At 35.6% G+C, this 14,392-nt stretch overlaps 2 protein-coding genes across 2 annotated transcripts in view; one reads left to right on the top strand and one right to left on the bottom strand.

The window, feature by feature from the left end:
• The window catches only part of LOC136037259 (protein furry homolog-like), a 195,141-nt gene that overhangs the window by 73,544 nt on the left and 107,205 nt on the right, over positions 1 to 14,392 (top strand). The window lies entirely within an intron of this gene.
• LOC136036918 (protein furry homolog-like) overlaps positions 1 to 14,392 on the bottom strand; it is a 94,333-nt gene that overhangs the window by 29,771 nt on the left and 50,170 nt on the right. The gene's annotated exons all lie outside the window — the stretch shown is intronic.

Raw genomic sequence — 14,392 nt, 5'->3', positions numbered from 1 at the left:
ACATTTGAAAAATTCTGGACATTTATTTTATCGATAAATATTAAGCTATTCATGAGCAAATACACAAATCCAAAAAAACACTGCACCATAAAAAAACAAATACAGTTAAAAGAGCAGTGGGGAATGAAGGGAGAAATAAGGAGGAAACAAAAGAGAAAAAAAGCTCAAATTTAAATTTAGGCGAGTTTTAAAGGATATAAAAGATTTTTTATAGTTTATGGAATCGAGCAGGTCCGTTCCAATCATAACTGATACGAATACAAACCTATCGCACCGTTAAGCCACCTGAAGCTGACACGCTGGAAACACTCCTTCCCATTTAATTCAAAATTTCTGTTTTTCAACCTTAAAAGATTTTTAATTATTTTTTGTTAACTCCGAATCTTTTAGAATTGCTTGGTGATTTCTTATAGTATGATTTGCAGAATTAGCACTTAAATTCAGCTAGCCAAGGTAACCATCTTTTGGCCGTATGATACACCAAATAATGCATCGCTTACACCATACACCGTATGGCACATGGTAGTGACCGTAACTTGTTTACATTAGTGACAGAAACACTATAACGTTACTGACAAATACGTTATAATGTATATGTTAGTGATAAATATGTTAGTAACATGTTAGTGACAATAACACAAAGTTTTATGGCAAATAGCAGAATAATATTATAATCACAAGCAAACATAACAATAAAAATGATGAAGTCAAACTTAAAATGAGCAGAAATGATTACAAATAAATGTATTAGAGCTATCTCCCTCAAACCCCTATAGGCTATACTGTTATTTGCGCATTAATGAAAAATAGAAACACTTCCTAAACTAAATATTTTGTTCAGTGAAATTGATTTTCTACACACTTGAACGATACTGATTTCAATATAAACACTGAAGAAAAATAGGGCCTGCTTATATTAACATGCCTTATTAGTACTAAAAAAGTGTATTTCAAATAACGGTAAAGAGCGACATAAAACTTGAAATTAAAAAACACATCGTTTATTTGGGGGCGGCTACCACCACCTCCCCGCCCTCTCCCGCCACTCTTTACGCTAAAGTAATTTACTGGAAGCATTTTAGTCTACAACAACGCAGCTTCGCACACTCTTCCTCCACCCAAATCTATTCAAAGTGGTTTCACTATTTATCCCCTCCCGTGAAGTTGCCGTTTTTTTTTAAATCCATTTTTACGATCTATTCCCAACACAGTTTGGGGACAAACGGGTTTGGCCCTAGATGGATCGCCAAAACCACTAACTTTGGCAATATGTCATCCTACATCCGTGAAACGTGGCCAAGCCATCTTAATTTTTCTTTCATTATAGCCCTAGAAAGTGGGATGACGCCGCATTTTTCGTACAGCTTATTGTTTTACATACGGTCAGTCAAATATACGTCAGGGTTTCAAAGCACCGACGTTTCAGAACCAAACAAGACCACTGTGGCTACCGTGACTTCCAGTACTCCAAAATTAGTTCACAGGCTTATCTTTCTATTCTTCAAACTTTTCTGAACTGCGAAGAAAAACACCCGGCACCTTTGCTCTTCTATTTTTTACATCCACTCACTGTCTCTACCCACTTTACTAATAATACCTCTTAGTTTTATTAAACAACCCACAAGAGAAGAAGAAATGCAAAATATGTGTCTGCAATATACAATGTTTGCTTGCAACACTAGAATATGCAAAACCAGACAACAACTAGACCTCCGTTGCCTGTGCAACGGGAGGTGTTGCAACAACTGTGCCCTGTTCCTTAGGGCACAGTTGCGGAGCAACACGTGCAACTGTGCCCTACGGGACACAGTTGCGGAGCAACAGTCTCCATTATGTCCTTCAGAGGACATTTTTCTAATGCGGCTTCGATTGTTATCTTGAAGCATCTTTGATATGGTTTTATTTCGAGCTCCTACTAAACTGAGTTTGGTAAAATGTTTAGCTGGTCCAAAAATACCTCCACAGAAGTCAAATCGAGTTCAGATCCCCCTAAGCCATGTCTAGGACCCTAGGACTAGTGTAAGCTTCCATTGTTTCTAAAAATAAAAGAAACAGTAAAAATCGAAAATTTCAGAAAATTAGACAAAAAATTCGAACGAGAAGAACTTTTCCGGAATTATTTCCGGGAAGAGCTACGGAGTTTTAAGCTCCAGTTCTCGAACAGATCTGTAAAAGTTCTTCATGGATTCAGCATTAATTTATTTCTAAAACGTTTACTTCCGAAGCTAGGGCCATCTTAACTTGACGCCAATTCAAAGTTTTATGTTTCGAGACACACATTTCGGGAATTATTTCCGGGAAATCTGAAAGAGATACGGAAAAAACAAAATAAAGTTTTCTGCTTAACTTCTGATGGACTAAGCTAGGAAAATATAAAACAAACAAAAATTGGCAAAAATTGGAAATTGCTCCGAGGACATGATAACACTTCTAAATAGAAAACCTACAGAAGGAATTTTATATCCGGAAAACTATTGCAAGTTCCAGTCTTATGGGATCGAGATCTGTCGAACCGCGTTGGAAAAAAAAATTCTAGCTGGCCCAGAACCGAAGTTACCTCTAGAACGTCGAAAATTCGGAAATTATTTCTAAGAGAACGAAGCAACTTGGTATAAAGAACACTCCACTTCTTCTTGCATAACTTTCATAGCACTACTCGATAAAAATAAAATAGACATCAAAATCGAAAATTTAAGAAAATTTCAAAAAATCGGAACGAGATTGACTTTTCCGGAATTATTTCCGGGAAATCTGTAAGAGCTACGGAATTTCATGCTTCAGTTCTCGAAAACATCAATAAAAGTTCTATATGAGTTCATAATTATTTTATCTCTGAAACGTTTACTTCCGAAACTAGGGCCGTCTTAACTTGACGCCAATTCGAAGTATTATGTTTCGAGACGCACATTTTGGGAATTATTTCCGGGAAATCTGAAAGAGATACGGAAATAACGTCTTATAGTTTTCTGCTTGACTTTTGATGGTCTAAGCTAGGAAAATATAAAACAAACCAAATTCACCAAAAAATTTAAATTGCCCCGAGGGCATGACAAAACTTCCAAATAGAAAAACCCAAAGAAGGAATTTTATTTCGGAGAAACTATTGTAAGCTTCAGTTGTTAGGACATCGAGACCTGTCGAACCGCGTTGGAAAAAAAATTCTAGCTGGTCCAGAACAGAAGTTACCTCTAGAACGTCGAAACTTCGGAAATTATTTCTTAGAGAACGAAGCAACTTGGTATATAGAACACTTCACTTCTTCTTGCATACTTTTCATAGCACTACTCGATAAAAATATAAGAAACATCAAAATCGAAAATTTGAGAAAATTCCAAAAAAAATCGGAACGAGATGGACTTTTCCGGAATTATTTCCGGGAAATCTGTAAGAGCTACGGAATTTTATGCTCCGGTTGTCGAAGAGACAAATGAAAGTTCTACATGAGTTCAGCATAACTGTATTTCTAACAAGTTTATTTCCGAAGCTAGGGTCGTCTTAACTTGACGCCAAACATCGAACGCAGAGTTTCTAAGAAAAAAACGGTTTTATTTTTTTTTTTGGAAAACTGTTAGAAATTTTAGGAACTTCTCTGGAACTTTTTTACTCTGTTTCACGTTTCCCTTCCCTCTGAAAAATCTCAAATTTTTAACTCTTACCACTTCGGAGCTACAGGTCGCTGATCACGGTGAAAAAAAAAAAAAAACTACGAAAGCAGTAGTGTTGCTCCGCAACACAATAAATTGATTGATTTTCTACATGTTTGAAAGAAATAGACTTCAGAGAAAAAAATACTGAAGAAAATAATAGTTTGCACCAGAAAATAATTTGCACTTTACTGAAAACAAAATACGTTTTCAGAGTTTTCACTTCTTGACTTTAATAAATAAAAAATTCTTGAAACTTTAAGGAATAAATATCAGTTATATATAGTAAACTCTTATCCGCAGTCATTTGTTTTTTGTTTTGAGTGAAGTACAAATCATATTCAGGTCTTGAGAATGCGTGGAGGTTATCAGCACTACTCATGCTAATTGTGTTGCGAGAGCAACACTTTGGTTTTGTCCCGTTTTTTTTTCTATGCTGCCGATCTAGGCTTATTCGGTTTTTACGGAAAGTGTGGACCTCAGGCCGGATTGATGACTATGGCATTACATTTTGGAAAGCTCCGCAGAACTCTTGCCTGGGGCCAAAAAGGATGGTTTTTGCATGTCCACGAGCCAGAGACTATGATGTGCAAAGTGAAGTGGAGTTATATAGCCTATGTCAGAGAGGAGTATATGAAGTTGTGCAGCCAAGCTTTCGTTTCATCAAACCTTGTTTCTGCTTTCGAAATGAAAGCTCCGTTCTAGCAGGCAAGCAGGCAGGTACCACTTTCAAATTGAAGACGGACTAAAATCTATAAATGTTAAATATATGCGGCGGTTACCCTACCTCATAGCCAATATATTTTCTTTGAGTGATAAATAGAAAAATTGACAGAAGCAAAAAAGCGGCATTTTCCCACGGGTCCAAAAGTGCTGCCGTGATTTCGGTTGGGTTTATCATTTGTTTTTTCGGACTTGGGATTGGGGTAGAGAAATGTTATCAGATGTACCTCTTGAACTAAAAGTTCTGTCATTGCTAAAGAGATTGGAGCTTAGCCTTTGCTCCTTTCTAAGTGGTGACGTTAAAAAATTGGCCTACGGCAAAAAAAAATCAACTTCTGAACTAAGACAGATAGATTTTTTTTTTCGACGAAAATCGATAGCCCTTGATGAGCTGATCAAAGCATATGTCATCCATTTTTTGGCACAAAAATTCCTTCATGACATATACTATTTGAAAGTTTAAAGGGGTTGACAACTTCAGCAGTAGAGCACACACTGAAACGAAAAGTAGGTCGATGCCGATTGTGAGACAAGTAGAGGACTTGTAAGCAACAGTCGGCTGTTAGACCATAGTCATCTTCGGCAATAAGGGGTTTGCAACTTTGGCTAATGTGTGTAAGTATTATTTGTTTCCGGTGTATTTGATGGTAAGACCAATTTGGTTCCAGTGGTAAGACATGCAGGGGACTTGTAAGTAATAATCGTCTGTTAGGCTACCATCATCTTCAGTGAAGAGGGGTTTGTAACGTTTGCTAGTTGGTATAGCCTACCCGTAATCGTTGTAACGTAGAATTAAGTGTTTACGCAACGGATACAAACGGTAACGTAAAACAATGAAAGCGCTGAGGGGTTTGTAACTTTTGCTAGTTGGTGTACCCATACTCACTGTAACATAGAAGTGTTTACGCAACGGGTACAAACGATAACGTGAAACAATGAGGCAGTTTCGTTATAATTAATAGAGTTTCATTTATGGTATTTTGATCCTGAAAAGTTACGTATAGCTTTATAATACCAACTCAATTATATAAGATATCTTTCCAAGTCTTGATCCGTCGCGATGTCTAAGATTGAAAAGCATAAAGTTCAACTGGCTGCAAAGTCAACTTAGTCCCTTTTTTTGGTATTATAGCTCGTGATGAGCTGACCAAAGTATACGTCATCCATTTTTTCGTACAAAAATTCCTTCATGAGATATACCAGTTTGAGAGTTTCAAGGGGTTGACAACTTCAGCAGTAAGGTACATACTGAAACCTAAAATAGGCCGATACCAATTGTGAGACATGTTGGGGACTTATAAGGAAAGGTCGGCTATTAGCTCATAATCGTCTACGGTAATGAGGGGTTTGCAAATTTCGCTATTTGGTGTACCTATTATTTGTTTCCAGTGTATTTGATGGTAAAACCGAGTTGGTTCCAGTGGTAAGACATGTAGGGACTTGTACGTAATAATCGTCTGTTAGGCTACAATCATCTTCAGTGAAGAACTCATCTTCATCTTCATCTTCAGTACTCGGTAAAACCGAGTTGGTTCCAGTGGTAAGACATGTAGGAACTTGTAAGTAATAATCGTATATTAGGCTACAATCATCTTCAGTGAAGAAGGGTTTGTAACTTTTGCTAGTTGGTGTAGCCTACCCATACTCACTGTAACCTAGAATTAAGTGTTAATGCAACGGGTATTTTGATCCTGAAAAGTTACCGATAGCTTTATAATACCAACTAGATCATATAAGATACTGTTTCAAGTTTTCATCCGTCTTGATGTCTACGATTGACAAGGATAACGTTCAACTGGCTGCAAAGTCAATTTAGTCCCTTCTTTCGGTATTATCGATAGCTCGTGATGAGCTGATATAAAATATGTCATAGTAGTTTCTACATAATTAATTGTGTCATTTATGGTATTTTGATCCTGAGAAGTTACGGATAGCTTTATAGGACCAGCTGGATTATATTAGATATTGTTCTAAGCTTTCATCCGTCACGATGTCTAAGAATGGAAAGGATAAGTTCAACTGGCTGCAAAATCAATTTAATCCCTTCTTTCGATACTATTTTGTTGTTGTTTTTTCAACGCTGAGGAATAGCCTTTTATCATGTGATTGCAAAGTTGATTTAGTCCCTTCTTTTGATTAAATAAAAAAACAAGTTTTTTTAACTGAAAGTAAGGAGCGACATTAAAACTTAAAACGAACAGAAATTACTTCGTATATGAAATGGGCTGCTTCCTCATCAACAGCCCACTCTTTACGCTAAAGTTTGACTCTTTCTCTCAACTCTTTTTAAAACAATAAAAAAAACTTTAGCGTAAAGAGCGGGGCGTTGATGAAGAAGCAGACCCTTTCATATACGAAGTAATTTCTGTTCGTTTTAAGTTTAAATGTAGCTGTTTACTTTCAGTTAAAAAAAACTTGTTTTTTTATTTAATTTCTGAACGTTTTTGAATCAATACATGTTTTGATTTTGGCTCTCCGCAGAGGAATAATTAAAACGAAATTTGCATATTTTTTTTTTTTGGCTAAATGGCAATATCATAGTTTTTATCGAAAGATTTTGAGAAAAAAAGAGCGGGGGAGGAAGCCTAGTTGCCCTCCGATTTTTTGGTTACTTAAGAAGGCAACTAGAACTTTTAATTTTTTACGAATGCTTTTATTAGTAAAAGATATACGTAACTTATAAATTAGCTTACGTAACGAACGTTTGTATTCTCATGTTTTTATTACATATATGAGGGGGTTCATTCCCTCGTCCATACCTCGCTATTTACACTAAAGCTTAAATTTTGTCCCAATTCATTAAAAATGACCCCTGAATCACAAAAGCCGTAGAATAAATAGTTGAAATTACTACAAATATTGCAGCGTAAAAAGCGAGGTATTAGGATGAGGTGAGCCCCTCATATGCGTAATAATTTCTGTTTGTTTCAAGTTTTAATGCTGCTCCTTACTTCCAGTTGAAAAAACTTTTTCATATTTATTTTTTCATAGTTTTTTTTTTAATAATGCTAGAAAATCCTACGCTCCCTTCATGGAAATTTTCGATTGAAAATTCCTCGATGGAAAGTTCCCCCAACATATCCCCCTCTTCTTAACCCCACCCCAAACCAAAAACTCCCACTGAAAACGTCAGTACACTGCCCAATAACCATTACTATATGTAAGCACTGGTCAAAGTGTGTAACTTGTAGCCCCTCTCGGGGACTGTGGGGGAGTAAGTCGTCCCCAAAGAAATAGTCAAAAAGTTTTTCAACTACGCTGAATAAAATGGCTATCTCAGAATTTTGATCCGTTGACTTTGGGAAAATAATTAGCGTGGGAGGGGGCCTGGGTACACTCCAATTTTTTGGGTCACTTAAAAAGGGCACAAGAACTTTTCATTTCCGTTAGAATGAGCCCTCTCGCAACATTCTAGGGCCACTGGGTCGATACGATCACCCCTGGGTAAAAAAAAAAAAAAAAAAAAAAAAAAAAAAAAAAAAACAAATAAACACGCATCCGTGATCTGCCTTCTGGCAAAAAATACAAAATTCCACATTTTTGTAGATAGGAGCTTGAAACTTCTACAAAAAGGTTCTCTGATGCGCTGAATCTGATGGTGTTATTTTCGTTAAGATTGTATGACTTTTAGGGGCTGTTTTCCCCTATTTTCTAAAATAAGGCAAATTTTCTCAGGTTCGTAACTTCTAATGGGTAAGACTAGACTTGATGAAACTTGTATATTTAAAATTATCATTAAAATGCGATTCTTTTGATGTAGCTATCGGTATCAAAATTCCATTTTTTAGAGTTGTGGTTACTATTGAGCCGGGTCGCTCCGTTACCACGAACTGTTTTATATTATTTTGTTATTGTTGTTTTTCAACGCTGAGGAATAGCCTTTGATCATATGATTACTGATCGCGTTCTTCTATGAATATAACGTTTTAAAAGTTTCGATAGGCTGACACCTTCAGCGTTTAACCGATAGTAAAGAAACAAAACCAAAGTGTTGCTCTCGCAACACTTTATTCGGTGAAGCCGGACAAAGGTTGCCACAACACTTCACGTTGCCCAGGCAACATATGTCTAGTTTAAGTTTGTCACTGAGTCTCGGGGTATATGGTGAATTGGTAAAAGTTTTGTTTCCGCTTATAAGAATAGCTAAAAAGGGGGGGATGGGGTCATTATTTTCATGTTCCACTTTTTTTAATTTTCTATCTATCATATTCTCAACAAGTTTAATAGGGCAACAATTACAGAACAAAATATTTTTAACATGATTTAATTCAGAGGCTACATGATTTTGTCAATAGATTTTTAGAACTCGGTCGATTGAAGAGATAACTACGCCAATTTTTAAATAAGGAGAGTGGTTCGACGAAAATGGTGGTTCCTATAAATCTATGTTAAAGCATGTTTATATTAGGGGGATCAAATAATGTTTTTCCTCATTATAAACGAAGATCATCTAACCTAAGTAATAAAAGTTAAATGGAAAAGTTACAGTGAAAAAAAAAACAAGTTTTTTCCACCGAAAGTAAGAAGCAACATTAAAACTTAAAATGAACAGAAATTATTACTTATATGAGGGGGTTCTCCCCCTCGTCAACACCTCACTCTTTGCGCTAAAGTTCAAATTTTGTTCCAATTCTATAAGTATGTTCCCTGAATCACAAAGAACGTTTAATTAGAATAAATAGCTCTTTTGAAAATACTAAAAAAAAAAAACTATAATATGAGAAAAAAAGAAAAAAAAATCTTTTTTTTTTATTTTGAGCACTAAAGAGGGCTTGGCAGAGTAGCTATCATTACCCTCGCCTTTTTTTTATTATTTTTTAAACTATATTTTTCATACATTTTTTACCGTTTGTCAAACGTCATATTATTTACATTATATTTTGTATTATTATCAATTCCGATTTATAATATTTATATTATTATTATTTGTTAAATTTATAATATTTATAGCATTTGTATTATTGCTAATATTTTACGATCGACACCATAGTCTCTCTTGTTGAACCCTGTCATAAGTTAAAATGTCTCCAATCACAATGTTTGATGATTTTGCTCCTTTTATTACGCCTAATGCAGGGGTATGTCCGGCCTGTTTTGCATCCTGGTTTCTCCAAAAAGTAAAATTAGAAAGGTGATACTACTACTACTATTAACAACTCACCGCTGCACCAAGCTGCCTGAGGTCAATGTAGCTTCGCATGCTCCTCCTCCATCCCAATCTATTCAAAGTTTCCCTCTTCACACCCTCCCAGGAAAATCCCTTTTCCTTTAAATTGAAAGGAGAGCGGCCTTCAAAAAATCAACAAGAACTATCTTCCTTGAAGAAAGAGTCTGCAATGGCTAAAGCACGATACAATTCATGTCTTAAAAGAATTAATTAATCAAATACCTTGTGGTGGTGTAGTGGATAAGGCTGGCTCTCTTAATTGAGGGTTCCTCGGTTCAATCCCGCATACCGCAAGGAGAGTAGTGACGAAAACAATTATACATAATTTTTTTCCCATCTCTTTAAATCATTTTCTAATATTTGTTAGAAACTAGCTCAAGATAGTTTTTGTTATGCAAATGAATAAAAAAAAGTTCTCAGCCAAAATTTAGTTATGATTTTCTTCTATTTACATTTGGCTGAAGATATAAGACTTGACTTTACCAAAAAGGTGCTGAAGCCTCGTTTCACAAATCGGGAGATTCTTACATTTCAATAATCAGGAGGGTATTCTTACATATTAGTGTTTATTATTATTCAATCCATTATATTACATCAGCTAATTTTGTTTTTAGCCATTGGGGTTTTATCTTGGAGGTGAGAGTGGGGATATCTCCAAATGCCCACATTGTTATGGCACTTGGTAAATACCAAGTGGCATATAGTGATCGCAAATTCTGTCGGTCCCGGTTTTGCTAGTTTAGGCACTTCCAGATAAGCTAGGACGCTGAAATTTGGCTGGCATATCAGGGAATAAACCAGATTACATTAGAAATAGTCGTTTCCCAGATTTGATTATCTGGGAGGACGGTTAATTCGGAAAGATTAGAAAAAATGAGGTATTTTTAACGTACAAACGGGTGATCGGATCTTAATGAAAATTGATATTTAGAAGGATATTGTGTCTCAGAAATCTCATTTTAAATCTCGACCGCATTCGGTGACATTAGGAGGAGTTGGATGGGGAAACCTAAGAATCTTGGAAAAGGCTTAGAGTGGAGGGATCGGGATGAAACCTGGTGGGAAAAATAAGTACAAGTCCTAGGTTCGTAATTGACATACCTGGAACGGATTCGATCTCTTTGGAGGAGTTGGAGGGAGGGTTAATTCTGAAAAATTAGAAGAAAAAAAAAAGTATTTTCAACTTATGAAGGAGAGATCGGATCTTAATGAAATTTCATTTTTAGAAGGACTTCATAACTCAGATCTCTTATTTTAAATCCCGACCGGATCCAGTGTCATTGAGGTGAGTGGGGGGGAGGAAATATTTGAAAACGCTTAAAGTGGAGAGATTGGGATGAGACTTGGTGGGAAAAAGCAGAAGTCCTAGATTAGTGATTGACATAACCGTACTGAATCCGCTCTCTTTGGGGGAGTTGAAGGGGGTATTAATTCGGAAAAATTGAGTAATTTTTAACTTATGAACGGATGATCGGATCTTAATGAAATTAAATAAAAAAACAAGTTTTCTTAAATGAAAGTAAGGAGCGACATTAAAAGTTAAAACGAGCAAAAATTACTCCGTATATGAAAGGGACTTTTCCTCTTCAACGCCCCGCTCTTTACGCTAAAGTTTGACTCTTTCTCTTAACTATACCTCTTAAAACAGTAAAAGAATTTAGCGTAAAGAGCGGGGCGTTGAAGAGGAAAAGCCCCTTTCATATACGGAGTAATTTCTGTTCGTTTTAAGTTTAATGTCGCTCCTTACTTTCATTTAAAAAAAAAAACTTATTTTTTAATTAATGCATGTTTTGATCTTGGCTCTCTGAACATAAATAATTAAAACGAAATTTGCATATTAATTTTTTTTTTTGGCTAAATGGCTTTCTCATAGTTTTAATTGCAAGATTTTGAGAAAAAAGGATCCAGGGAGGAAGCCTAGTTGTCCTCCAATTTTTTGATTACTTAAAAAGGCAACTAGAAGTTTTAATTTTTTACGAACATTTTCATTAGTAAAAATTATATGTAATTTACGAATTAACTTACGTAACGAACTGCTATATTCGTACATTTTTATTGCGTGTATGAAGGGGTTCACCCTCGTCGATACCTCGCTCTTTACACCAAAGCTTAAATTGTGTCCCAATTCCATAAGAATGACCCTTGAATCACAAAGGCCATAGAATAAACAGTTGAAATTACTAAAAATACTTTAGCGTAAAGACCGAGGTATTACGAGGAGGTAAACCCCTCATATATGTAATAATTTCTGCTCGTTTTAAGTTTTAATGCTGATCCTCACTTTCAGTAGAAAAAACTTTTCATATTTATTTTTCCATTGTTTTTTTTAAATAATGCTAGAAAATCCTGCGCCCCCTTCATTGGAAGTCTCTTCCCCCATGAGAAGTTTTTCCATGGAAGATCCGCCCACTTAGCCCTCCCCCCACCTGAAATCTCCCCCAACCAAAAAAATTCCCCTGAAAACGTCCGTACACTTCCCAGTAACCATTACTAAATGTAAACACAGGTCAAAGTTTATAACTTGCAAACTCACCCACGGGGACTGCATGGGAGTAAATCATCCCCAAAGACATAGTTATTGAGTTTTTCGATTATGGTGGATAAAATGGCTATCTCAGAATTTTGATCCGGTGACTTTGGGGAAAAAATGAACGTGGGAGCGGGCCTAGGTGCCCTCCAATTTTTTGGGTCATTTAAAAAGGGAACTAAAACTTTCAATTTCCGTTAGAATGAACCCTCTCGCGACATTCTAGGACCACTGGGTCGATACGGTCACCCCTGGGGAAAAAAAACAAACAAATAAACACCCATCCGTGATTTGTCTTCTGGCAAAAAATGTGAAATTACACATTTTTGTAGATAGGAGCTTGAAACTTCTTCAAAAAGGTTCTCTGATACGCTGAATCTGATGGTGTGATTTTCGTTAAGATTGTATGACTTTTAGGGGCTGTTTTCCCCTATTTTCTAAAATAAGGCAAATTTTCTCAGGCTCGTAACTTCTGATGGGTAAGACTAAACTTGATGAAACTTAAATATTTAAAATCAGCATTAAAATGCGATTCTTTTGATGTAGCTATTGGTATCAAAATTCCATTTTTTAAAGTTTTGGTTACTATTGAGCCGGGTCGCTTTGTTACCACGAACTGTTTTATATTATTTTGTTATTGTTGCTTTTTCAACGCTGAGGAATAGCCTTTCTTCATGTGATTACTGATCGCGTTCTTCTTTGAACATAACGTTTTAAAAGCTTCGATAGGCTGACAACTTCAGCGTTTAACCGATAGCAAAGAAACAAAACCAAAGTGTTGCTCTCACAACACTTTATTCGGTGAAGCCGGACAAAGGTTGCCACAACGCTTCACGTTGCTCAGGCAACATAGGTATAGTTTAAGTTTGTCACTGAGTCTCGGGATATATGGTGAATTGGTAAAAGTTTTGTTTACGCTTATAAGAATAGCTAAAAAGGGGGGATGGGGTCATTATTTTCATGTTCCACATTTTTTAATTTTCCATCTATAATATTCTCAACCAGTTTAATAGGGCAACAATTACAGAACAAAATAGTTTTAACATGATTTAATTCAGACGCTACATGATTTTGTCAATAGATTTTTAGAACTCGGTCGATTGAAGAGATAACTACGCCAGTTTTTAAATAAGGAGAGCAATTCGACGAAAATGGTGGTTCCTATAAATCTATGTTAAAGCATGTTTATATTAGGAGGATCAAATAATGTTTTTCCTCATTATAAACGAAGATCATCTAACCTAAGTAATAAAAGTTAAATGGAAAAGTTACAGTGAAAAAAAAACAAGTTTTTTCCACCGAAAGTAAGGAGCAACATTAAAACTTAAAATGAACAGAAATTATTACTTATATGAGGGGGTTCTCCCCCTCGTCAACACCTCGCTCTTTGCGCTAAAGTTCGAATTTTGTTCCAATTCTATAAGAATGTTCCCTGAATCACAAAGAACGTTTAATTAGAATAAATAACTCTTTTGAAAATACTAAAAAAAACTATAATGTGAGAAAAAAAGAAAAAAATCTTTTTTTTCTTTTGAGCACTAAAGACGGCTTGGCAGAGTAGTTGTCATTACCCTTGCTTTTTTTATTATTTTTTAAACTATATTTTTCATACATTTTTTTGCCGTTTGTCAAACGTCATATTGTTTACATTATATTTAGTATTATTATCAATTCCTATTTATAATGTTTATATTATTATTATATATTAAATTTATAATATTTATAGCATTTGTATTATTGCTAATATTTTACGATCGACACCATAGTCTCCCTTGTTGAACCCTGTCATAAGTTAAAATGTCTCCAATCGCAATGTTTGATGATTTTTCTCCTTTTATTATGCCTAATGCAGGGGTATGTCCGGCCTATTTTGAATCCTGGTTTCTCCAAAAAGTAAAATTAGAAAGGTGATACTACTACTACTATTAACAACTCACCGCAGCACTAAGCTGCCTGAGGTCAATGTAGCTTCGCATGCTCCTCCTCCATTCCAATCTATTCAAAGCTTCAATCTTCACACCCTCCCAGGAAAATCCCTTTTCCTTTAAATTGAAAGGAGACCGGCCTTCAAAAAATCAACAAGAACTACCTTCCTTGAAGAAAGAGTCTGCAATGGCTAAAGCACGATACAATTCATGTCTTAAAAGAATTAATTAATCAAATACCTTGCGGTGGTGTAGTGGATAAGGCCGACTCTCTTAATTGAGGGTTTCTCGGATCAATCCCGCGTGCCGCAAGGAAGTTGTTATCATATTATCTAGTTTCCCATCTTTTTAAATCATTTTCTATTATTTGTTACAAACTAGCTCAAGATAGTTTTTGTTATGCAAA

This window comes from Artemia franciscana, chromosome 16 (genome assembly GCF_032884065.1).
Source record: "Artemia franciscana chromosome 16, ASM3288406v1, whole genome shotgun sequence".
In the NCBI taxonomy this organism is placed as follows: domain Eukaryota; kingdom Metazoa; phylum Arthropoda; class Branchiopoda; order Anostraca; family Artemiidae; genus Artemia; species Artemia franciscana.
Note: the sequence above shows the minus strand (reverse complement) of the source record. Positions and strands in the feature narration are given on the sequence as shown.